This window comes from Mauremys mutica, chromosome 3, assembly GCF_020497125.1.
Source record: "Mauremys mutica isolate MM-2020 ecotype Southern chromosome 3, ASM2049712v1, whole genome shotgun sequence".
NCBI classification, from domain to species: Eukaryota; Metazoa; Chordata; order Testudines; family Geoemydidae; genus Mauremys; species Mauremys mutica.
Genome location: NC_059074.1, coordinates 122,121,332 through 122,146,572, shown reverse-complemented (window position 1 = coordinate 122,146,572; position 25,241 = coordinate 122,121,332). Strand labels below are relative to the sequence as shown.

Here is a 25,241-nt window from a genome sequence, read left to right as displayed (position 1 = left end):
ATCAAATGTATAGCTACAAAATGGAGAATAACTAGCAAGACCTTAGTGCAGCTGATAAAGATCTGGAGGGCTTAGTGGTTTACAAGTTAATATGTGATAAAGTTGCAAAAAAGGCTAATATCATTCTTGGGTGTATTAACAGAAGTGTTGTATATAAGACATGAGAGAGAATTTTCTCCTGTTCTACTTGGTGCTGGTGAGGCTCCCAGTTGGAATATTGTGTCCAGTTATGGGGGCCGTGCTTTAATAAAGAAGTGGACAAATTGGAGAGAATCTAGAGGAGAACAATAAAAATGATAAAAGGTTGAGAAAACCTGAGGTACAAGGAAAGGTTAAAAAACCAAGTGTGTTTAGTCTTGAGAAAAGAATACTGAGTGGGAACCTGATAGTCTTCAAATATGTTAAGGGCTGTTGTAAAGAGGATGGTAATCAATTGCTCTCCTTGTCCACTCAAGGTAGGGCAAGAAGTATTTGGCTTACACTGCAACAAGGGATATTTAGGTTAGATATTAAGAAAAACTTTCTAACTATGAGAATAGTTAAACACTGGAATAGGCTTCCAAGGGAGGTTGTGGTACCCTGTAAACGGGCTACTCACCGCCGCGGCGCCTCCTGCTGGTTTTCCCGGGGAATTGGCTCTTTTTCAGCCCGGAGCGCCCTCTGCAGGCCGGTGATCCCCCTTTTTGCTATCGGCCCCGTGTCCCTCCCAGGACCCAGTGCCCCTTTTACTATCATTGGCTCTCCCCCTCCCAGGGGAACCCCCACCCTACTATCCCCACTTCGCCTCAGTAGTGGCCACTGACAGTCATGGTCTAGCCCCACACCCTGGGGCAGACTGCAGTATCAGCCCACTCATCACAGGCAAAGGGGGTTTGGACCTGCTGCTTTGTCCTACCCCTGGGCTGCCCTCTGCAACTCCCAGTACCTTTGGCCCTTTGTTAGGCCGCAGCCTGGGGCTTTCCAGGCTGGAGCTTCCCTAGCTCCTCAGCCTGTTCCCAGCCCTGCTTCACCCAGGTACTTTACCTCTGCTCATAAGCAGCCAGGCCCATCCCTCTCTGAAGGCAGAGAGAGACTGTCTGTGCTCTGGCTTCCCTGCCTCTTATAAGCCCCAGGTCTTCAGTTTGGGGCGTGGCCCCAGCTGCAGCCCCTTCTTTAATCAGCCCAGCTTCCAGAGCCACCCCTCTCAAGCCCTGTCAGGCAGCATTTCAAGCTCCTCCCGGTAGGAGCAGGGTCCACCCTGCTACATACCCCCATCACTGGAGGTTTTAAACACCATGTTAGACAAACTATCTGTCAGGGATGGTCTAGATCAGTGTTTCTTGCAAAGGTCTTCCAGGAGCCACATCAACTCATCTAGATATTTGCCTAGTTTTACAACAGGCTACATAAAAAGCGCTAGCAAAATCAGTACAAACCAAAATTTCATATAATAACTTGTTTACACTGTTCTATATACTATGCACTGAAATGTAAGTATAATATTTATATTCCAATTGATTTATTTTATAATTATATGGTAAATATGAGAAAGTCAGCAATTTTTCAGTCATAGTGTGATGTGATACTTTTGTATTTTCATGTCTGATTTTGTAAGCAAGTAGTTTTTAAGTGAGGTGAAACTTGGGGTACGCAAGACAAAACAGACTCCTGAAAGGGGTACAGTAGTCTGGAAAAGTTGAGAACTAGACTAGATATAATTGGGTCCTGCCTCAGCATGGGGGGCTGGACTAGATGACCTCTTAAATTCCCTTCCAACCACCATATCTATGATATTATGAAATTGCAGGAGGTAGCTACCTGATAAAATTAAGCTTGTGAATTGAATGAGACTTTTTTTTTTCTTTGGGGTACTGCCAGTACTTTTGAGAGAAGAACAGCATTAACTTAATAATACTGTATTAACTTGGGACACCAGATAATAGCATCATACACTGCTTCTAACCAAAAAAAAAACATTTTGGCTCTAAACTTTCAAGTGTTTTCTAGCCCTTTCCTTCAGATTTTCCTATATACAACTTGAGGAAAGCCTGTTGAAACGAGGCATCTGAATGGAAAATGTCAATATCAATTAATTGTATCTTAGCTTCTGAAATTCTTTTGCATGCATGAAAGTTTTAAAAAAATGAAATATATCTATGCATATGAACATTTTATTTTTCCTAGTTTTTTTTTTATCTGGTTCTGCTTTGGCATCATTTGTGTTTGTCTTTATATATGAAACACTGTGATTTCAGGACAAAAAGGGTTTCATTAATAGAAATAAATACCCCATGAAATCGAAGGTGATATATTAGCATTACTGTGAAGCTGCAGAGTACAGAGACATCTGAACATGTTTCCACACAGTATTATTCAAGCTATGTATGATAAGAGGAAGATTTTTTTTAAAGTAATTATAAAGCATGGCATTTCAGGTTTTTTTGTTTTTTTTTTAAATACAGATATTGGAGCACCTATTGATTGACATCTACATGTAATCCTACTTATTGAATTTAACTAAATCTTTCTTTGAAGTGTTGTTAGACTGGACAAGGATGCTTTGATGAAATTTCACAATAGTTCACAATAGATTTTTCCCCCTAGTTTGACAGATATTTAATAAGAAGTTTAAACCTACACTAATTAAAATGTAAATAAAAATTAAAAAAAGTGCTCTTTCTCCAAGGCTTGCTTTGCGATGGAGTCATTTTGTAGCGTGTGGTACAGCAAGGTATATATTCTAAGAGTTACTTTTTATTTTATTTCATTATAGTGTATTCTTTCTAAAATATAATACAGCAGAAGACTCTTGTGATCAGATATGGACAAAACTAGAGTTTAATCAGTATACGGGACTGAGTTTATGGATTTTAGGTAGTATCTACATCTTTATTATATTATTCTGCATATGTTAACATTTTTACTTTTCCTAGTGCTGCCACTGTATATTATTTTCTATGCTTTCTATTGATCAGCTCTATCAAGTACATTTGTGATATATATTCTGTTTATTTCGCATCTTTTGCATAAAATCTTGCATTCACAGTCTCTTGCCTATCACCTGTAATTGTAGATGTGGATTTAAGTTGATAATATATTTAGCTACAATCATTGAGTGTGCATTCTTTATATCAGTTGCATTAATCTCTGAAATTATCTTTTTATGTACCATAGTTGTCTTTTAGTTTTGTGTATCTATTTTGCTCATTTTTCACATTTTTGCTTAATTATCATTTTTATCCTTGCAGTTTTAAGTCACTTAGTTGATAATTGATTCACATTAAGATTACAGCCACTAAACAGAAAACATAGCCAGGAATATATTCAAACCTTTTATATTTTCTCATTGTGAAACATTTTATTGAGCTGGTATTTCAACTTACAGGATCAGCCTCTTTTTTTGGCAAACTATTTGGATAGTATATTGAGTTCTAATTTCCAGACATCATCTAACCACTTTATTGTAGCAGCCTATCATTCATTTGGGCTTCCAGCATAATGTGTCAAAGGCACTTATATAGCTAAGGACAGTCCAATAATTAGACAGAGGTCGGCAACCTTTCAGAAGTGGTGTGCCAAGTCTTCATTTATTCACTCTAATTTAAGGTTTTGCGTGCCAGTAATACATTTTAATGTTTTTAGAAGGTCTCTTTCTATAAGTCTATAATATATAACTAAACTATTGTTGTATGTAAAGTAAATAAGGTTTTTAAAAATGTTTAAGAAGCTTCATTTAAAATTAAATTAAAATGCAGAGGCCCCAGACTGGTGGTCAGGACTGAAGGCGGCACGCATGCCATAGGTTGCCTACCCCTGGGTTAGAGGATGAGGAGAAAGAAATATGCATTATTTTAAATGGAAGTCAACTAGATTCACTATCGGTAATATGGCAGAAGTGAGCCTTTAAGAGGCACTTAAATGTGGATAGTATAGAAGCTTTGAGGGTGAGCTCAGAGAAGTCACACCTGGCTGAGGGGATTAAGTGGAAGAAGGCACAGAGGCAATTGTGCAAGAAGCTGACAGACGGGCTGTCGGGGGTGGGAATATTTGTGGACAGAATTATTCCAGCAAGAAGTAGCTCTTGCCACTTTGTGTTACTCAAAGGACTCCTCAGAGATCCAAGAATAAAAAATGAACTAGAAATGGAGAAGGAAGGAACCTAAAAGCAACATGCACTAGTAGTTATGGCTTGCAGGGTAAAGGTAAAGCCAGAAAAAAAAAGACTGAGTTAATTCCAGCCACTGTGGTTAAGTGGAATTAAAAGAGCTCTGGCAAACATGTCTGAGAAAAAAAATGCTACAGGAAAAAGTAAGTCTGTAATAAACAAATGGCGGGGTGTGTGTGTGTGTGTGCGGGGGAGTAGAATTAATGATGACCCATGCTTTCAATCTGACAGCCATTCTCTCCTGGGGCTGTGGTGGACAAGCCAATGTAGGAGATTGTAATGCTGTCTTGATAGGTAGGAAGAGGTCCTGCCTTGTCGTTTGTGTGAGGAGAAAAAGCTCCAAATCTCGACATTCTTTCTCCCTTTTGTGGTAGTTATATAGCAAAGGACATGATCTAACCTGTTAATTTATTTTTTGGCCAGGGAATGGCATGTAGAAGGGGGCTCATATGCACAACTGATACTTATATAATTTCTATTGGGCCTGGACATTGGAGGAGGTGGAGCTAAGACTCCATCCATTCCTACCCCCACCCCCCCTTCTCCCTTCACTCAAGATGGGAGTAAAAACATATAGTGCCCTTACTCATGTGCACCAAGACTTGAGTCTGAATAGCTTGGGCAGGGACATAAGTGGAGTGGGGCCTTACATGGTCTTGTATCTCTGCAAGGACAAGCAGTCCTAGCTGCAATCTAACCAATTTTGTTGTTATGAGTATAGCATCATAGCCAATAGGGATTCTCCATGTCTGCCACACAAGCTGTACATCCAGACTTTGCTCTTTCTCCAGAGTTCCTTCTATTCCTCATTTCTGATAAAGTATCAGAAGTCTTGTTGAATAACCACTTTCAGTTTTTATTCCAACCAGCAATGGGGGCATTGTCACAGGGTGAGGATTTTGTCTCTGATGTAGATGATTTAGCCTTTATTATGTGAGGTTTGACTAACCCTCTCTTTAAAGTCATGTTTACACTAGGAAAGAAAGGTTGGTTTTTACACCGAGATAGCTAACATGTGAGAGCTACCATGTCAGTGTGTTAGCTATCATGCATTCACTGTCTCATTGTGAAAACACCAATTTTTCTTAGTGGAGGCATGAAATGTGAGCTTCATGGTTTTGTTCTGTATTTTCTCAACTGTGAGGAGCCACAATTGAAATTGCAAAGAAAGAACATGGTTTGTGGAAAGTGGGATACAATTTTCACATTAAAAGCAGTAAAAATGGAATGTGACACAGTGTTCCTGCTCTGCTCCCGCATAGAGTGCGCTCTCCACATCTTCAGGTTTTCATTGTTATAGATAAGCTGCAGAATCCCCTTATCTTTGCTGCAAATTGGATGTGAAGTACAGGGGCGGCTCTAGCCATTTCGCCGCCCCAAGCACGGTGGCACGCCACGGGGGGCGCTCTGCCGGTCGCCGGTTCCGCGGCTCCAGTGGACCTCCCGCAGGCGTGCCTGTGGATGCTCCACCGAAGCCACGGGACCAGCGGACTCTCCGCAGGCACGTCTGCGGGAGGTCCACCAGAGCCGCCTGCCGCCCTCCCGGCGACCGGCAGAGCACCCCCTGCGGCATGCCGCCCCAAGCACGCGCTTGGCGTGCTGGGGCTTGGAGCCGCCCCTGGTGAAGTACCACAAAATCCCAAGAGCCCTGTTTGCACCTCATCACTCGTAAATAAATAGGCCTGATATATCTAGTTATTTTGAACAGTGATGAAATATGGTAAATAAATGTCAATCTTGATGCTTGTGGAAGTACTACCGAATATTTTAAGGGCAGCTACTGTATATTCTGAAATTCTACCTAAATTCAAGTGGATTTTGATGCTAAATATCTGAGTGAAAACAAGGGTGCTGGAAATCTTACTGAGCTATTTGAACATCATTATTGCTTGAGCTGTACGTTTTGAACATCTTCAGTACACTGATTCATTATTTCAATTCATCAATCCAAGCTGAGGAATATCTTTGGTTGTCTTCTTTAGTATTATAATTTCTTCTTCTAGTTTTTAACATTTGCAAACAAGCAGGAAATACTCATCTTCATTTTCTTGTAACATACTGTAGTATAAATAGAAAAACCTAGTCACTGATGGTAGTGTCACTTTAATTTGCAGAAACTTCTGAACTATGGAGCTGCATTCAAAGAATATGTTATCTGAACCAAAATCTAATTTTGTTCTTACTGCTGTAATTGATGTATATTTCATCTTACTTTAAATGTTTGGTTTTGGCTCTGTGCAGGAGATCTAGGGAAGATTGGGAATGAATGGGCTGATGATACTTGTTTTAATGATAGGCCATTAGTAGAAGTTCTCTATGGTGATGCGTTGTTAGGTTCTTCCCTCCAAAGAGAAAGAACTATCTTGATTTTGCGGGATTACTGACAGCTGCTCTATGAATAGAGTAAAAGTGATTTTCCATACCTTTACAGTTGAACAATAGGTAGCAATAGAACAGCCATAAGAGAAGAATTTGGGATTGGGAGGAACAACAAACAAACAAAACCCAACAACAACAACCCACAAACAAGAAGAACAAACTTCAGGGAAGAAAAAGAAAAAAATACAAGTTTAAAAAATTGTCTTTGAAAAGAAACATTTTTGTTTATCTCTCTGACAGAATAAATTATTTTTTCTCCCTGTGGCACAGAATGTAAGGGGCAAAATAATGCATAAATGACTGATATCTTTATGATGAGAAATACTTTCATTTTGTAAAAAAACAGACTGCCTGGATCACAGGTCAACCCCACTCTCACAACCTGTGCTTGCTAGAGAGAGAAAATTGTCAGTGATTGCTTCCAAATGTATCTTTTAGTATTTATTTCCTTTACACTTATTTTTGTTGAATATATAAAAGCATATTTTGTTGGAGAGGAGCGGGGAATATGTTTGGCATGAGAGAATCCTAGCTCTGCTTTTACTGGCAAAACAAGTGAATTAATGAAAAAAAATGATTTGGGACTTGAAAGCTGTATTCGCCCTTGCCCTAGTTTATCGAGAGAGAGCGTTACATTGTACACTGTAAATTGGCAGCCAGCTATCATAGTTATGGCCTTTGAAAGTAAAATGGCTTTAAATCTGAGCTGCAGCTTATGTTAGGAGAAATTTAAGCCTTTTTTTTTTCCTTTTTCCAACTTAAACGTCAGTCATGCAGCCATTTTTTATTACAAATTTCAGAACACATCAGAGAGGGGCTGATTTCCCTGCATGTTAAGGTAATCCTTTAAAGGTCGCTGTCTAACCAATGTGAGCTTTTGAGATAAGGTACTAAGAATGGGTATTTTTTTATTATTATGCAATCGGATATTTTGAGAGCTCACTTTGAAATTTGAAGTCCTTTGCCTGCTGGTCCCCAGTTTGCCAAAGCTGACTTTTTACTGTGTAACTGGTAATATCCATGGATCTATTCTAATTATAGTCGCACAGGAACAAGTCTTTTATGGCAATGTGTACTCTTTGCTGGACAGTAGCCTGGATGAAATTTGAGAAGAAAGGAGATTATTTTGACTGGTGCAAACCAGTTGCCTTTCAGATATGTGGATCACTGATACTAATATTTTCTGATAGGTTAGAAGAGTTAGGGGATTTTGTGAGGATTTACCTGCTCTGGTAGTATTTACAAATATAAGTAATTAGAGGTGTGTATAATACCAGATGTGCTTTTGTTACATATTTCCAGTGAAGTAGTTATAATATGAATCATATACTTTTCTTATTCCAAAAGTAGAATGTAAGCTTGTGTTTTGCTTTCCTGTTAGTACCTTTAACATAAATTGTCACAGAGACCCATTAACTGTTAGAAAAGAATTTATCATTAATTAACTAGTGTTAAGGGACAGGCATTGGCTAGCTTTGTGGAGCTGTGGAGCAAATCTTTATTTTCTATTTTACTTTGCACTGTGAATTTTTATTTATTTATTTATTTATTTATTACATGAGTTTAGTGATGGAAAGATCCATATGGACTATAGTCCTGGAGACGGCTGTTTACTGTAATCAGCAATATGAGCTTCCCCAATGCTGACCCACTACCTTCTGTGTTGCTTCATTGTATGGCTTATTCTTGACTTGGAAGGACTACTCCCAGGGGCAGGAAGTCATTTCAGTCTCCATACAATTCTTGGTCTTTTGGCTGAGACTGCCAACAGAGCCAGTTGCAATGAGTATAGCCAATCCTCCAGGATTGTCTTGAAGTCTCCAGGAATTTAAGATTAATCTTTAATTAAAGATTATGTCATGTGATAAAACCTCCAGGAATTCATCCAGCCAGAATTGGCGACCCTAGTTTCAATGGTATTTTTTTTACATGAACACTTGTTATCGAAAATGGACTGATTTCATTTCACATATGCACCAAAAGTATTAGGTGGTAATAATGAATTAGGGTCACTATCAGCATGGACTGGATTAGAACCAGTAATCTAGAGGAAAGGCTCTGTATTCCATTATAAATGCCCTGAGCTATCCAATCAGTTCCCCCCTTTCTCCATGGTCCATTCCTAAGCAAGGAATTATGAGGAAAATCTTCTTACAGTTATTCTCATGACTGCTAATAAGTGATGCTGTAATAAAAGTGAAACCTCATTAAAGCTGTAAGAGTTTGAGGAAGGAAATAAAAATGTACAATTAAGAAGTCCAGTAGACTTTCAGCATTACTGCCATCAAATCCTAGAATTAAGAAAAATAGAACTATTTAACATATGCTCCCTGAGTGAAAATTAGTTTCTGTTTTCATTTGGTAATCATACCGAGGGATGAAAATGATTCTAGAGTTCTGCAATGAATGGGTGGCTGGCTAGAATGCTATGTTTTTCATCTGTGCCAAAAAGAAATATGTACTACACAGACTGACTGACTTGCATGTTCAAGTGAAACACATGTTCACTAGCTACTGACAGCTTGAAAAGTAAAGTTCCAAATACCTTGGTTGATACTGCAAAGAATCCTGTGGCACCTTATAGACTAACAGACGTTTTGCAGCATGAGCTTTCGTGGGTGAATACCCACTTCTTCGGATGCAAGCAGTGGAAATTTCAGGGGCAGGTGTGTATATATAAGCAAGCAAGAAGCAAGCTAGAGATAACGAGGTTAGATCAATCAGGGAGAATGAGGCCCTGTTCCAGCAGCTGAGGTGTGAAAACCAAGGGAGGAGAAACTGGTTCTGTAATTGGCAAGCCATTCACAGTCTTTGTTTAGTCCTGAGCTGATGGTGTTAAATTTGCAGATGAACTGGAGCTCAGCAGTTTCTCTTTGAAGTCTGGTCCTAAAGTTTTTTTGCTGTAGGATGGCCACCTTAAAATCTGCTATTGTGTGGCCAGGGAGGTTGAAGTGTTCTCCTACAGGTTTTTGTATATTGCCATTCCTAATGTCTGATTTGTGTCCATTTATCCTTTTCCTTAGAGACTGTCCAGTTTGGCCGATGTACATAGCAGAGGGGCATTGCTGGCATATGATGGCATATATTACATTGGTGGACATGCAGGTGAATGAACCGGTGATGGTGTGGCTGATCTGGTTAGGTCCTGTGATGGTGTTGCTGGTGTAGATATGTGGGCAGAGTTGGCATCGAGGTTTGTTGCATGGGTTGGTTCCTGAGCTAGAGTTACTATGGTGCGGTGTGCAGTTGCTGGTGAGAATATGCTTCAGGTTGGCAGGTTGTCTGTGGGCGAGGACTGGCCTGCCACCCAAGGCTGTGAAAGTGTGGGATCATTGTCCAGGATGGGTTGTAGATCCCTGATGATGCGTTGGAGGGGTTTGAGCTGGGGACTGTATGTGATGGCCAGTGTAGTCCTGTTGGTTTCTTTCTTGGGTTTGTCTTGCAGTAGGAGGCTTTTGGGTACACATCTGGCTCTGTTGATCTGTTTCCTTATTTCCTCGTGTGGGTACTGTAGTCTTGAGAATGCTTGGTGGAGATTTTCTAGGTGTTGGTTTTCGGTATAGGGTGGTGTTAATGTGAAATCATGGTGGAATTTTTCCAGATTTTTCCAGATTCTCCTTCCCATGGGTCCAGATGATGCCTGGACCTATCTACACGGGAGGTCCACTTCCTAGACACCACGGTGCAAATAAGTGGTGGTCCATGAAGCTCACATTTCATGCCTCCACTAAGAAAAAATGGTGGAAGCTGTTGTACATTGATGACATCTTCATCATCTGGACCCATGGGAAGGAGTATCTGACACGAGGAAATAAGGAAACAGATCAACAGAGCCAGATGTGTACCCAGAAGCCTCCTACTGCAAGACAAACCCAAGAAAGAAACCAACAGGACTCCACTGGCCATCACATACAGTCCCCAGCTCAAACCCCTCCAACGCATCATCAGGGATCTACAACCCATCCTGGACAATGATCCCACACTTTCACAGGCCTTGGGTGGCAGGCCAGTCCTCGCCCACAGACAACCTGCCAACCTGAAGCATATTCTCACCAGCAACTGCACACCGCACCATAGTAACTCTAGCTCAGGAACCAACCCATGCAACAAACCTCGATGCCAACTCTGCCCACATATCTACACCAGCAACACCATCACAGGACCTAACCAGATCAGCCACACCATCACCGGTTCATTCACCTGCACGTCCACCAATGTAATATATGCCATCATATGCCAGCAATGCCCCTCTGCTATGTACATCGGCCAAACTGGACAGTCTCTAAGGAAAAGGATAAATGGACACAAATCAGACATTAGGAATGGCAATATACAAAAACCTGTAGGAGAACACTTCAACCTCCCTGGCCACACAATAGCAGATTTTAAGGTGGCCATCCTACAGCAAAAAAACTTTAGGACCAGACTTCAAAGAGAAACTGCTGAGCTCCAGTTCATCTGCAAATTTAACACCATCAGCTCAGGACTAAACAAAGACTGTGAATGGCTTGCCAATTACAGAACCAGTTTCTCCTCCCTTGGTTTTCACACCTCAGCTGCTGGAACAGGGCCTCATCCTCCCTGATTGATCTAACCTCGTTATCTCTAGCTTGCTTCTTGCTTGCTTATATATACACACCTGCCCCTGAAATTTCCACTGCTTGCATCCGAAGAAGTGGGTATTCACCCACGAAAGCTCATGCTGCAAAACGTCTGTTAGTCTATAAGGTGCCACAGGATTCTTTGCTGCTTCTACAGAACCAGACTAACACGGCTACCCCTCTGATACTTGGTTGATACTGTCTCTGCTTGTCCTGCTGGTGAGAGAGAGAGAGAGGGGAAACTTGCCTGTCAACATGGCTTTGACACCAGCTCTCTGTTCACGAGCCAGGTTGGAGCATCCTTGTATGAGCATGTTCCCACCTACTTGAGTACGGGTACCAACTTCAGCCAAGAAAACAACCCTACAAAGATATATCTGCTTGGATTATAACACAGCAATCTCTGTTCTTTTCCCCTCTTTTTCTATCTTTTCTCTTTTGCTTGTATTTGTCTGTGTATGGCTGGGGAAATTAATGTAAAAAACCTACAGTTCTGTAAGTGGGCTGAAACGTCACTTTTTTGCAACTTTATTAATATTGTTGTTATGAACTTATTAATATTACCATCTTATCTTAAGATAAGAGTAGGAGACAGACCTGATTTTGAAGTTAAACTTTCTGTGAATAATGAAATTTAATAGAGGATTTAAATCATTTGTGGTTATTGAGAAGTTGAGAGAGCCTGAGACCAATTTTAAAAATTCACTAATACCTATCACTAGCGATGGGGTTCAAAAGTAAAATCTTATTACTCCTATAACCATGATGCACACAGTTCCCCTGTTCTTACAAATGTGGCCCCTACTGCACCTGAGAGAACTGTGAATTCAATAAAGAAACAAGACTCCACATTCCATCACAGCAAATCTTGCAGCATGACCAGCTAATAATGGCTGCAGGCTCTTTTTGCCAGGTTTGCAATTTAGAGCTGCCTAAAGCTGATATTTCCAATGAGCATGTCTGACTTAGAAGATAAGCAGGGCATGATCTTAATATGCAGCACTCACATTGCTACTGCACCCTGAGACTTGCACTTTTATGCTTTCTGAAAATTAGGTTTTGATCCTGAAATTTATTCAAGGATGAAATTACTTTAAAAGGGAGCACTGACCTCTATAGTGACTCTTGGCCATGTCTCCAAACCCCTTCTATTGAGCTGGGGGACAAGACAGAGCTTCTTTCTATTTGCTATAGCTGTGGATCTATTAGCTGCAACAATATAAGCCTGCTCTGGTAGCCACATAATTAAAGAGGCACTAACAGAAATGTTTGCTTCATGGTAATGATTTTCTTCTCCTGAAACCTTACTTCAGTGCCTCAGTCACCCAGTTTGCTCTCCCTCCTCCAAAAGCTTGGAGACCTAGCTGGATACAAAATAAACTTGACTATGTCAGAAATTCTTCAATTTGTAGGAGCAGGTAAAAGTTTAATTGTGACTTTGGGAACTTCAAAGGGACAGATGGGAGCTGAAAATACTTATGCATATTGGTCCTCCAGCCACAAAATGATATGCTCAAAGCAAACCTTCAATATATTAATGTCCCTATGACGGGGGAAATATTATTAAAATGTACCTTCCAAAGTCATCTTTGGATACTCATCTCCTTTCCCCTCTTTGTTTGTGCTCATTGTTATGAGCAAAATTAGTCTTTGTGTTTTAAAATTTCTTATGGGAAAAAGGAGGAGAGCTTGAATGTGAATGGAGAAAGTATACTTTCCAACAACAAATGAGGATTCCAGTTCCCTTCCCAATATTAGGTTTTATTACAATGCTTTCCTTTTGAAATGGGCCTTCTGTAAGAGCCTAGACATAGGACATAATGTCCTGTCATGGCTCCATACAGAAGAGGAACTCCTTTGATCAGGACATGCAGGTGACTAAAAGAGACAGGGAAGGATTTAAGCAGCAGGCCACAATGTTATTAATTTAACAGTGGAGAGGAACGTTATACATCCACACACACCCTTTACATATCAGGCATTTGCTGGGTCCAGTGTGGGGTTGCAGGGCTCCCACCATAAAACCAATGTATTTGGGATAGACCTCATTCAGCCTAACCCCTAGGCTATCATAAAACACATAAAATGGTACTTAAGTTGTTTATCCCAGTTGCTTGTTGCTATAAATGTCGGGGTACCTCTCCTTGATACTTTGGGTGGCTGATGGGACATCAGAAACTCCTGCTACTGAATGAACCACTCCTTGCCACAAGATACTCATATTAATGTACTTGTGCAAGTTGTTAGGACTGTGCCTTTAGGACAATAAACCTGGCTGAGTGCCTTTGTCACCGAACCATGCCTGTGGTCTTTCTCTATGAGTAACATTGAGGTCTGCTGAATTAGCAGACTGCACTCTCTGCTAGTGCTGGTAACACTGGAGCTCCAAGGACAAAAGCACTAAGCAGCTGTAACAGCTTAGCAGACTTGACAGCATTCCAGACTTCTACAGTTCATATTTGTACAATTATAAACTATTTTAGAATTAGGAAAGATCTGTGGTAATTGGTGGTTTTCAATGTTTCTGGTCTAAACTAACAGCAAAATTAAAATGTCATCCATTGTTAAAGGCAGATTCAATAGCATAGGGTAATTAGGTTCTATTAACCTGAGGTAAACCAAAGATATGGTAGCAATGGATAGAAAAGAGTTTTCTGTCCTGTCCCATCTAGTGCAGGATGATACTTCTATGGCTCTTGAGGCATTGCAGCCCAAATTTTGGCAATGCCTACAGATTAGACATTTATTATTCAATCAATTTGGGTCCAATGCAGTAGCAGCCCACTTAACCTCCAGAAATGCTAAAGGTTATACAAAAAACTAAACACTGTGCCAGAATCCCACTGCATCAATACAGACTTATTTCATAAAAGCCAGCGACAAAAGAAAGGAGGCAATTCAAAATAGGTGGAATCAGGTGCTCAGATATCACTTGAAAGTGTTTACTTACAAAGTAGATAAGTAGATTTAGGGATCTTCTTTAACAGACGACTGTGGGGAAAAATTGATCTAATACAAAAAAGGCCTCAGTGATCTGTCTGTCTAATTCAGGGGTTCTCAAAGTTCTTTTGCACTGCGACCCCCTTCTAACAACAAAAATTACTATGTGACCCCAGAAGGGGGGACCGAAACTTGAGCCCACCTGAGCCCCACTGCCCTGGGCAGGGGCCCAAAGCTGAAGCCCAAGGGCTTGTAGCCTGAGCCCCGCTGCCCAGGGCTGAAGCCCCAGCAAGTCTAAGCCAGCCTTAGGACCACTTTGGGGTCCTGACCCACAGTTAGAGAACTGCTGGTCAAATTCACCAGAAGACTATTTTACACATGCATTGGATTCCAACCCATATGTCCAAAGTAAACAAAGTAAACTGAAAAATGTGGAGAATCCTGTCTCCCTCCTACTTACATTATGGAACAGCCAAACTTTGGTGCTTTCAAGAGGAGGTATATGTAAGAATTAGTTTAACATTAGGGACATTTCTTTCATTTGAACCAGAAATGTTTACATTAAGGCTCAGCAATCTGAAACTCTCACTAGTACACAGAAATGCAGGTTCCTATCAGCCTCACTGGTAGAAAAATGTCTGAAACTACAACACTGGAAATCATCTATTCGTCCCAAGATGGTACAGTAGATGAAGTGACATGGCAGCTCTTGAAAGAGTAGTGTGACAAATTAGGGAACCTCTCTGGGTACAGCTTACGAAGTCTGATTGATTTGTATGAACTCTATGTATAACTCAGACCATAAATGTGTACTAAATCAGCCATGGGCTGAGAAGGACTCTGTCACATACCACACCCCCTGTGGAGAAGAAGCTGCAGAACAAACAAAAGAAATAATTAACTATTAAAGATTAATAATGTATTTAATAATGTATTATTAACCATTAAGGTTACTAATTTATTAAATGTTAATTTCTTTTGTTTGCTCTGGCAGCACAATGGCTATGGTAAGGAGAATATCTAAGCTGCAAGAATCCAGTTATTCCAGGTGTTCTGCAGCCAGGGTGTCTTGGAAGAGTGGAAAATCCCCAAAAGGGACAAAGACTATGTTTACACTTGGAGCTGGAGCATGATTCCCAGCTCAAATAGACATACCTCTCATCAAGCTAGTGTGCTAAAAACAGTAGAGTAGCTGCAGTAGGACAGGCTGTGGCGAACATTGGCATGGGTTAGCTGCCCTGAGCACAAAACCACCCAGTCCTTGTGGGTACACACTTGGGGTGGCTAGCCCATGCCACCACTCACCATTGCCCAAGCTGCCTCAACAATCCTATTTTTAGCATGCTAGCTTGATGGGAGCTAGCATGAATATGTCTGCTTAAGTCGCGAATCACACCTCCAGCTTCAAGTATAGACATAACCATAGAGACAGCGGGGTCAATGTAGAGTTAAAAAAAAAGTTGAAGACAGAATTACAGGAAGAGGAGCAAAAGGAGCAGGTGTCTTGAGCAAGGGGGGGGGGGAATTTTGATTGTCTTAACCGCTGGAGTTGAAGGAAGCTGACAGCAGAGGTCAGAGGAGATGTCATGCTTCAGAGGATAAGCCATAAGGTGGAGAAGTGCAAACTAATAGAGGGGACCTGAAACCCTGAAATAACACTGAGCCAAATTCCAAAGAATGATCAAGAGTAAGGAGGAAACTGAAGCAGGGAATGGGTACAAGTGTTTCTTATTATGCATGGACCTGTATATCTCTTGTGTTGGCTAAAGGGTGATCGGTGGGGCATCAGTACTGGTACTGGGGACCATGGGTTCCCACTTCTGGAAATGGTAGCAGACAGAGAGTCGGTGCCCAGGAAATGTGCTGAAGAGGCCAAAGCCACTGACAGTTCTGGAGCCTGTTCAGCAACCCAGGAAAACTTAAAAGCACGCAGGCCCAGCATGTGAGTCCACACACAGCAGCCTGGGAAAGCTTTACTAGGGCGGCGATGAGTATTGTGTAAAACTTCACAATATTTGGACTTTATTTTTAGAGTTGCTTCCAGATAACCCAGATATTTTCCTTGTTTCCTGTGGCATATTCTGTTTTATTTTGTTGTTTTCTGAATTCCCTTTCAACATACATGTCTACAAATATGAAATAGAATTTATGATAGGATGAATATGACTTTATACTGAATTTCATTAGGCAGTTACCACATCCTGGTCAGGATATGCAGAATCATTTTGGTTAACATATAAATAAAGAAACAGGGAGGAGCCCCCCTTCATTTAGCCAAATGTGACTAAGTTCAAATTGGATAGAATCTGCTTTCAGGAGATGCATAAACAAGCAATATGTTTTCCCTTGTCTAGCACATGATTCTGCAAGCCTTTGTGCATTGAAATTAGATGGGTATTCATACAAGTAAGGGTTTGTAAGATCAGGCTCCTCATTGCCACTATCACTGCCTGTAATGGAGAAAGTTATACAAAAATAATTTGTCTGTAAGTGGAAAAGTTCCCCTGATCAGTCTGAGCCGTTTTCCCCCCATATTCTCTATTAACCAGCACCCCTAGATAAATAGATTCGGAGAAAGAGGGGCTGTTTTAAGGCACTGTTAATGACAAGTATTTTTCTGAGTGTATCCCAATTATTAGAAGGACACATTTACCTTGAACTGTGGCAACTATAGTAGTAAAAGAGTCTGATTCATAAACAGTGATTCATAAACTGTATTTTGCTAATTATAAATCATTATAAATTATAAATCAGTGCTTAATTAAAGTTTTCTCAATGTTGACATCACAGTGTTCTTGGAAGGCAGAATATTATAACATTACAAGAAGAAACAACTTTTTTATGTAGCTTGAAAAGTGAAAATGTCATGTTTACAATAATGAAAAATGGTTAAAACAATGGTAAATATCTCTTGTGAAAGAGAAGTAGCATTAACTAAATCTGTTTTATTTTTTTTACTCAGATAACACTGCATGATTGCATATTGTGGTTTGTGCTAATTGACAAAATGATAAAATGTGCACTGAAAACCCATAAATTAGCTCCAAAATATATTTTTTAAAATCCAACACCATTTTAAATGCTCCCCTGTGGAATATTGCAAGTTTTATTTATTTATTTTCGGAGCATTTTGTTTTTAATATTTACCAGAGAGTATGGTGTATGATTGATATTTAAAAGTGACGGTTTGCATTACTTCAGCACATCTTGGTTTCATAAGAAGCATAAACACTCTCCTTGTATTAACTTTTAACTCTTTTAACTCTTATCAGCTAGCTTTGATACATGAACCTTAATTTGTTACTAATTCTCTCTTTAACCATTTTCCCTTGAATTTCATATTCATTGGCCTGGAAAGTTGGACTTGATATTGTGCTTTACTTATTCACATGGGCTTGAGCTGCAGAAGCATGTAGCATTTTTCATATAAAAATGGTATACATTTTTGTCCTGATTTTGTTTAACAAAAGACAGTAAAATGATTGGATCATAAATATTTAATCAATATACATCACAGCTGGCTAAAAGGAGTAATTTTTAAAATACATATAAAAGAACAAGCTAAAGAATCTCTCTTTTTTTCTTCTCAGGTATGGTAAGTATGAAGACAACACATATAGCAAGAAAGTAGGTATTTCAAATTGACTGATGTTTACAAGCAGTAGTTTCACCACTCTTTGAAGGGCATTCCTGCCCAGCTAATAAGATGGATTGTCTTGTTTTACAGCCAACATCAAAGGCACTGGATGAAGTGCCAAAGTTTCTGATGAAAATATTTCAGGTGTGATGAAAGGCACTTTTAGAACGTTGGACTTTTTTTCTTCTAATTTTCACTAAAGCTCTAAGCTGTCAAGCTATTTCATTCTAAAAGTCAACTTTTATCAACTTTCTCATGAAGACCAACTTCTATCCATGCAACAAGGATGATTGGGGGAGCGGGAGGATTAAATGGTTATGCACATGGCAAATGCAGGGTGAAAGTACTATTAATGGCTAGAATTAAGATAAGTACTTTAGCAAGCTGATTTTAGATCTTGACAGTCAGCTACTGAGGCCTTCCTTTTATTTGTTTTTTACACAAAGGTAAAAAAAAAGTTGGATACGTAAAAATATGTTTTAGATTTTTAAGCTTTTATTTTTTCTGGGTCTTTTTTGTCTACATTTTACTTTATTGCCTCTTGAGATACCTTTTAATTTTCATGGCATCACAACTTCTCCCTGTGATCTAAATAGATGATGACATTTGAGGTTCGTGGATTTGTAAAATGTCAGGCAATTATAAGGGGTGGGGGAAGTGTAGTAGATCCTCCATTCTGCAAACGAACACCACTATATTATACTAACCTGGGAATTACATATTACATATTACATTACTTGGCTGGGCTGTACCTTCCTATTGTCTTTGCTCTATGGCCTTGTAGTGGAGGCTACCAATTTATCTGTTTGATTTGTTTTTCATTTGATATATAAGATTAACTTCTTTTAGTTAGTTTTGGGAAATGTTCTCCCCTTTCCACAATAATTGTCCTTTTTAGTAGTAGGAATAGACAAGGAGGAGAGCATTTGGAAATGTTTACAGAAGAAATTCTAAAGAAAATTCTCAGCTCCATAAGCAAATCAACATTCTTGCAAGATGAGGGAGAAGACTTACTTTCTCATGCCCCTCTACGTGGGTATATCAGAGCTTGCAGCAAGCCTATAGTTGCTGCCCAGAGTAGCTTTGCTTCTACTTGCTTTTGTTATAATGTTCTCATTCTAGTCACTTGTACTCTCAACTAAACTTTTTATCTATTGTCTGTGCTGATGAGACAGTGTTTTCAATAGTATCATTATGTTTAACATTGTGTTTTTGCTTGTCTGGATTATTTTCAACCTCATTCACTAATTACATTGATTTCATTCTTTACTTTCAAAATATAAACAATTTTTTGAGTGCTTTCTCATTTCCATTCCACTGTAGGTATGTGCTCACTCTGAGTACTGATGCTGGAAAGTTTTTCCCTCTGTGGTATCTGTCGGGTCGGCTCTGTTGCCCTCTGGAGTTGCACTCTTACAACGCTGGTATAAAGGGCCCTGCTGACCCTGCACCCCCTCAGTTGCTTCTTACCACCCATGACAGTCGCTGGAACTACGACTCATTCTTGCTTCTGCAAGTACTTTTCAGCTGACTTTTCCCCTGTCTTATTGTATATATTTGATTGAATTTAGTAGTTACATTTCAGTTATTAGTTACAGAGTTGGTTAGGAGTTAGTGAACCCCCCTAAGCAGAGTTAACCTTCCTGGGCTGGGGCATGCCTCGATCTCCAAGTTTTAAGCCTTGTGCGCCTTGTCACTAGCCTGTGCCTGTGAGTGATCCCCATTCCAGCTTCCTCAAGTGTCTGGGAGGAAGCTCACGTGTGGGAGTGGTGTGGGATTTGTAGGGACTTCAAGTCCTGCACCAAAAAAAGATAGAAGCAGCAAAGAATCCTGTGGCACCTTATAGACTAACAGACGGTTTGCAGCATGAGCTTTCGTGGGTGAATACCCACTTCTTCGGATGCAAGTGGTGGAAATTTCCTGGGGCAGGTATATATCAGGAGAACACTTCAACCTCCCTGGCCACACAATAGCAGATCTTAAGGTGGCCATCCTACAGCAAAAAAACTTTAGGACCAGACTTCAAAGAGAAACTGCTGAGCTCCAGTTCATCTGCAAATTTGACACCATCAGCTCAGGACTAAACAAAGACTGTGAATGGCTTGCCAATTACAGAACCAGTTTCTCCTCCCTTGGTTTTCACACCTCAACTGCTAGGACAGGGCCTCATCCACCCTGATTGATCTAACCTCGTTATCTCTAGCTTGCTTCTTGCTTGCTTATATATACCTGCCCCAGGAAATTTCCACCACTTGCATCCGAAGAAGTGGGTATTCACCCACGAAAGCTCATGCTGCAAACCGTCTGTTAGTCTATAAGGTGCCACAGGATTATTTGCTGCTTCTACAGAACCAGACTAACACGGCTACCGCTCTGAGACAGACTCCAGTCTGTCCTCATGGAGGCAGCACTACAACCTCCCTCGGAGCCAAGTCACTCGGACTTGGCACCGAGTACTTCGGCCTCAGCACGGAGCATCTCGGCTACACTTTGGGACACTTGACATCATTCTCCATCTCTGGCACTGAGACAAGACACAATTGCAGCACCATCAAACATCTCTGGTGCCAAAGAAAGACATGCCAGCGAGAGATCCTTGGCACGGTTCACCATTGCCGGTGCCGAGAAAGAAACAAAGTAAAACTGATAGAGGCCAATCACCAACACCATGGTCAGTGGGGCAGAAGGACACGGCCAGGGTGCAATCCACATGGGGCTACTCTTCAGCACTGACAACCCACACCGTGCCTTTGAGTCCAGTCCTGGAACAGGAGCCCTTGAGTCTGGTGCTGATGGACTTGCCACCATGGGAGAGGCACCGGACCCCCACTACTCTGCCAGTACCGTCAACGCTGGAGGCAATCACAGCAGCGAGGGATTTACTTGCTATATTGGTGCTGCCATCCTTGGCCATACAGGAACTGTCAGCAGTGGCACTGACGGAAAAGACTTCTGCATGCTCCAGGCTTAGTTTGGCTTGGTCTTTTTGCACAAATCTGTGACTGAACCCACACACAAACCTTTTATAACAGTTTACCAGACCTATGAAAGTTTGGACCTGTTTTTTGGTTTGGGGTAAAGGCCAGTTTACAGTGGCTTCCACTTTTAAATGATCAGGGGATATCTGACCTCCTCCAATCCAGTGTCCCAGATAAGGAACTCTGGCTGCTCCAATTTTATACTTAGAGGCTTTTATGGTTAGGCCTGCCTGCTTGAGTTTGAAAGCACAATTCCCAAGTGTTGTTTATGTTCAGCTCAAGTACAGTAACTCCTCACTTAAAGTTGTCCCAGTTAACGTTTCGTTGTTACGTTGCTGATCAATTAGATAACATGCTTGTTTAAAGGTGCACAATGCACCCTAAAACATCGTTTGGCAGCCGCCTGCTTTGTCCACTGCTTGCAGGAAGAGCAGCCCCTTGAAGCTAGCTGGTGGGGGCTTGGAACCAGGGTGGACTGGCAGCCCCCCTATCATCTCCCCATCCTCCTAAGTTCCCTGTGTGGCAGCCGCCCAGCAGGCTATCAGTTGCCGGCAGTTCAGCTGTCCCTCCCCCCACTGCCATGTGCTGCTCCTGTGATGGAGCTGCTCTCCAGAGCCTCCTGCTTGCTATGCAAGGGGGGGAGATAGGGGGGGCTAATGTCAGGGTGTCCCCCTGCTCCTGCACCCCGCTTACCCCATTTCCAAAGAGCTGGGGTGGGGGGCACACAACAGGGCTCAGGATAGAGGGAGCTTGCTGGCAGGAGCTGCTGTCTCAACTTGCTGATCTATTTAAAAAGGCAGTGTACTTAGAGTGGGGTCAGCGTACTTAAAGGGACAATGCACATCTCTCTCTCTCTCTCTCACACAGGGTGTGTGTCTCTGTCTGCCATGCTGTTTCCCCTCCCTCCATTCGTGCTGCCTTGTAGAGTGTGAGGCTACATTAACAACAATGTGTTATTCCTTGAGGGCTCAGCCGATTGCCAGTTCATCATTTAGCAGTAATGCATTCCCTTGGAAATATCCCACCCTCTTTTACCCTCTGACTTCACCACCTCAACCAAGCTTCACAATCATCATCGCTGTGTACCAGTAATAAATTGTTTGTTTAAAACTTACACTGTGTGTGTATATCTATCTATCTATCTATCTATCGCTATTGTGACAGGGTCAGGCCAGATGGCTACAGGAGAGTGATCAAAGGTAGATATATTAGCCCCAGATTAAGCAGGTCCCTTTTCCCTGAGTAAGATAATGGTCTGTTCCAGAACAATCAGGAAGTTGCTGGAACCAATTAAGGCAGGATAATTAGGACACCTGGAGCCAAGTAAGAAGCTACCAGAATAAATTAGGACAGGCAGGCTAATCAGGGCACCTGGTTTTAAAAAGGACCTCACTTCATTTAGTGAGGTGTGTGTGAGGAGCTGGGAGCAAGAGGCATGCAAGAAGCTGAGAGTGAGTAGGCATACTGCTGGAGGACTGTGAAGTACAAGCGTTACCACAGAATCATAGAATCTCAGGGTTGGAAGGGACCTCAGGAGGAAGGTCCTGTGGTGAGGATAAAGAAGGTGTTGAGAGGAGGCCATGGTGAAATAGCCCAGGGAGTTGTAGCTGTCATGCAGCTGTTACAAGAGACACTGTAGACAGTTGCAATCCACAGGGCCCTGGGCTGGAACCCGGAGTAGTGGGTCCCACTAGAAGGGAAGGTCCCTGGCCTATCCCCCGAACCACTTGGTAGGTCAGCAGAGACTGTGGGGATGTTCTCCTCCCTTTCCCCATGCTGGCCAGTGATGAGGTTAGCTGAGTGAACGGCAGGTTTTAGCCACTAGCCAAACCGTAACTCCCTTCTTTGATTGTCTTCAGCCACCACACTTGAGACTCACTTAAAATCACTGTACCAGTGCTTAAAGTATAAACCTCACTCAAAATAACAAGCTGTGCATATACCCTGTTCACTGTGCCACTGTGATATTACCCAGGGTACAGTATGGACTTCTGAACAACTGTGTCCCCTCAATTCTCCAACCTGGGGTGATACATCACAAGACGTACTTTGTACAAAATTTATCATAGTCTTGTAAAAGGGGTGGAAATTGCGGTACAGACTATCACACTTAGTCACTTCCTACCAATGTCTCCAAGGCCTATATAAGGTAAGATAACTAAACCTCCAGCCCCAAGTTGGCTCAGCAGGCAGTCGTCTTCCTCACAGTGAGGCTTCTTCAGTGTCTGTGTTCAGGATCCCTCAGGGCAGGTCAGTCTTCTCCCCAGCCTTTCCCCTTCTGAGCTGAGTGGCTCCTTTTAAAGATTCCTGTCCAATTGGAGCATTTCTGCAGGCCTGCAGGGATAAGGCCACCTGGGCCCAGTATTGTCCTTTAACGCCTCTGGGCACAGTGTGGGGTTTATACACCCCATCCACAAACACGAAGGACACTGAGCAAAATAAAACATAAATATAGACAATTCTATAGCAGTACTCACCTTTATAATAGTAATGGAGTCTGACATTGATGTTAATATACAAGGATTCAGCAGACATTATGGGTGAACACATATATGCAGGGTCATAAATATGGTTATGCATTCCACAGACAAGACTGTCCATGACCATTGCAGGCTGTTGTATCCTTGCTTTGCGCTGTTCACATTTTTCACATAAGGTGTTAATGTGCCTTGCATCAAAGCAGTTAATGGTGACATGACTAATCTGCTGCCACCTTGCTCTGTCATGGGCTGTTGCTTCCCAGTTGCTGAGGCAACCTGACGTATTTTCAGGTTTGACTTCAGTATGACTCACCTTTATAACAAACTTTCCGATCTTCAGATAAATATACTAAATACAAGAAAAGTATTCATTTTGTGGTTAGATGAATGGACAATATAAGCTATATGTGATATGCATTTGATTACATGGATTTTTTTAACAAATGGATTTAAAATGTCGGAAGACAAATGGCTTTGGTAGATATTGAGGTAGCTCTATAGTAGCTCTGGCATTAAGACAGTGTTGACATTCACACATAAAGCAGGAATTAATTCACTTTCATATATATAGCTTATTGTATCATCTTCACATTTTCAGTTCTTTTTGTGCAAATTTTTTATTTATAGACAGTCATAATTGTTTCTATTATCACTTACTTTGGGGAATTATATTGTATGGTGCAATGGGAAGAAGAATAGGCACGATATACCTATGAAAAAATACTTCAATATTTCAAGACTGTATAGCAATTCATGAATCCATATAGACAAAATATTATGTTCAACAATCCTTAAATTTCACTCTTTTCCGAAGAATGCCCGTAACAAAAGGGTAAGTTGTGTCCAGGGATATAGGCAGCCTTCTGATTTAATGGGTGCACTATACTAAACTGCTGAGGGGGCACCAACCACCCTCAGCAGCATTCTCTTGTTGGGGGTGGTTCAGGTCTGGTCCCGGCAGTATTCCTGGCAGTGATACACTGGGTTATGTTGTGTAGTGGCAGGAGTCTAATGGTAGTATGCTCAGTGTCCAGAGTCAATGGCCACTTCGCTTGGCAGCTACAGTCAGTGGTTGTACCGCCAGTGGCAAGAGTCATCAGCTGTATTGCCCAGTGGTGAGAGTCAATAGCTGCTTTGCCTAGCATCTAGAGTCAGTAGCAGTACCACCCAATGGCGAGAATCACTAGCCGTATCGCCCAATAGCTTGAGCCAATGGCTGTATCACCCAGTGGCAAGAGTCAGTGGCCACTTTGTTTAGTGGTGAGGCTCAGTGGTTGTATTACTCAGTGGTGAGAGTCAATGGCTGCTTCACCTAGCAGGTAGAGGCAATGACTGTACCACCCTGTGGTGAGGATCACTGGCCAGAGGTAGGGGATCCTGGGTCCTCCCTACCCCACCGGGTTCCAACCCAAGGCTCAATGTAGCAGTAAATCAAAAGTGTGCAGCCTAGGGGATGGGCACCTCTTCACCTGCTCCCTGGGCCACTTCCTACCCCGGCTTCAGTTCCTCTGTTGGTGTCAATGATTCTCCTCTGAGTCCCTTCTGGAGTTCTCTCTGTCCATGCTCCAAAGGGTCTTCCTCTGACAGGTGCAGCTTGACGTTGAGGGCTGGGCCCCGCCACACGGGGTTTCAGTGGCTTCTCGGCAGGAGCCTGCAACACAACTGCTCTCCATCCACCCAGACTGAACTGCTCCCTTTTGAGCTCAGCCTCCACTGTGAGCATGACCAGCAGGGGTGGCTGGTCAGAGGTGGCTGGGCCCAGAGATGCTCCTTAACCCTTACTTCACCAGTGTAGGGGTTCATACATGCTGCCACACCTCCCGTATAGCACTTTAGCCCTAATCCTGGACCGATGCTGGGGCGAGTCTGGGAGCCAGAGGTGCTGCAGAGCATGCCTGCCCCAGATTCACCCTGCAGCAGTGGCTCATGTTCTGTGGGGCTGGGCCTGGCTTCCCCGCTCCAGGTGTTGCATGGGGTCACTGTGCTGCGCTGCAGGGTGAGTGCAGGGTGGGCATGCTCTTCACCACTCCTAGGCCTCTGGGGTCTCCCCTCTGCACTGGTCCAGAGGAAGTACGTTTTTCC

The 25,241-nt window shown here is 41.9% G+C and overlaps 1 protein-coding gene across 4 annotated transcripts in view; it reads left to right on the top strand.

The window, feature by feature from the left end:
- The window catches only part of PRKN (parkin RBR E3 ubiquitin protein ligase), a 1,207,207-nt gene that overhangs the window by 309,217 nt on the left and 872,749 nt on the right, over positions 1-25,241 (top strand). The window contains exon 1 of one of the 4 annotated variants that reach the window (XM_045009069.1): positions 7,335-7,361. The exons of the other annotated variants lie outside the window; for them this stretch is intronic. The gene's annotated coding sequence lies outside the window, so the exon portion shown is untranslated. Of the gene's footprint in view, positions 1-7,334; positions 7,362-25,241 lie in introns of those variants that run through there. 4 annotated transcript variants of the gene reach the window in all.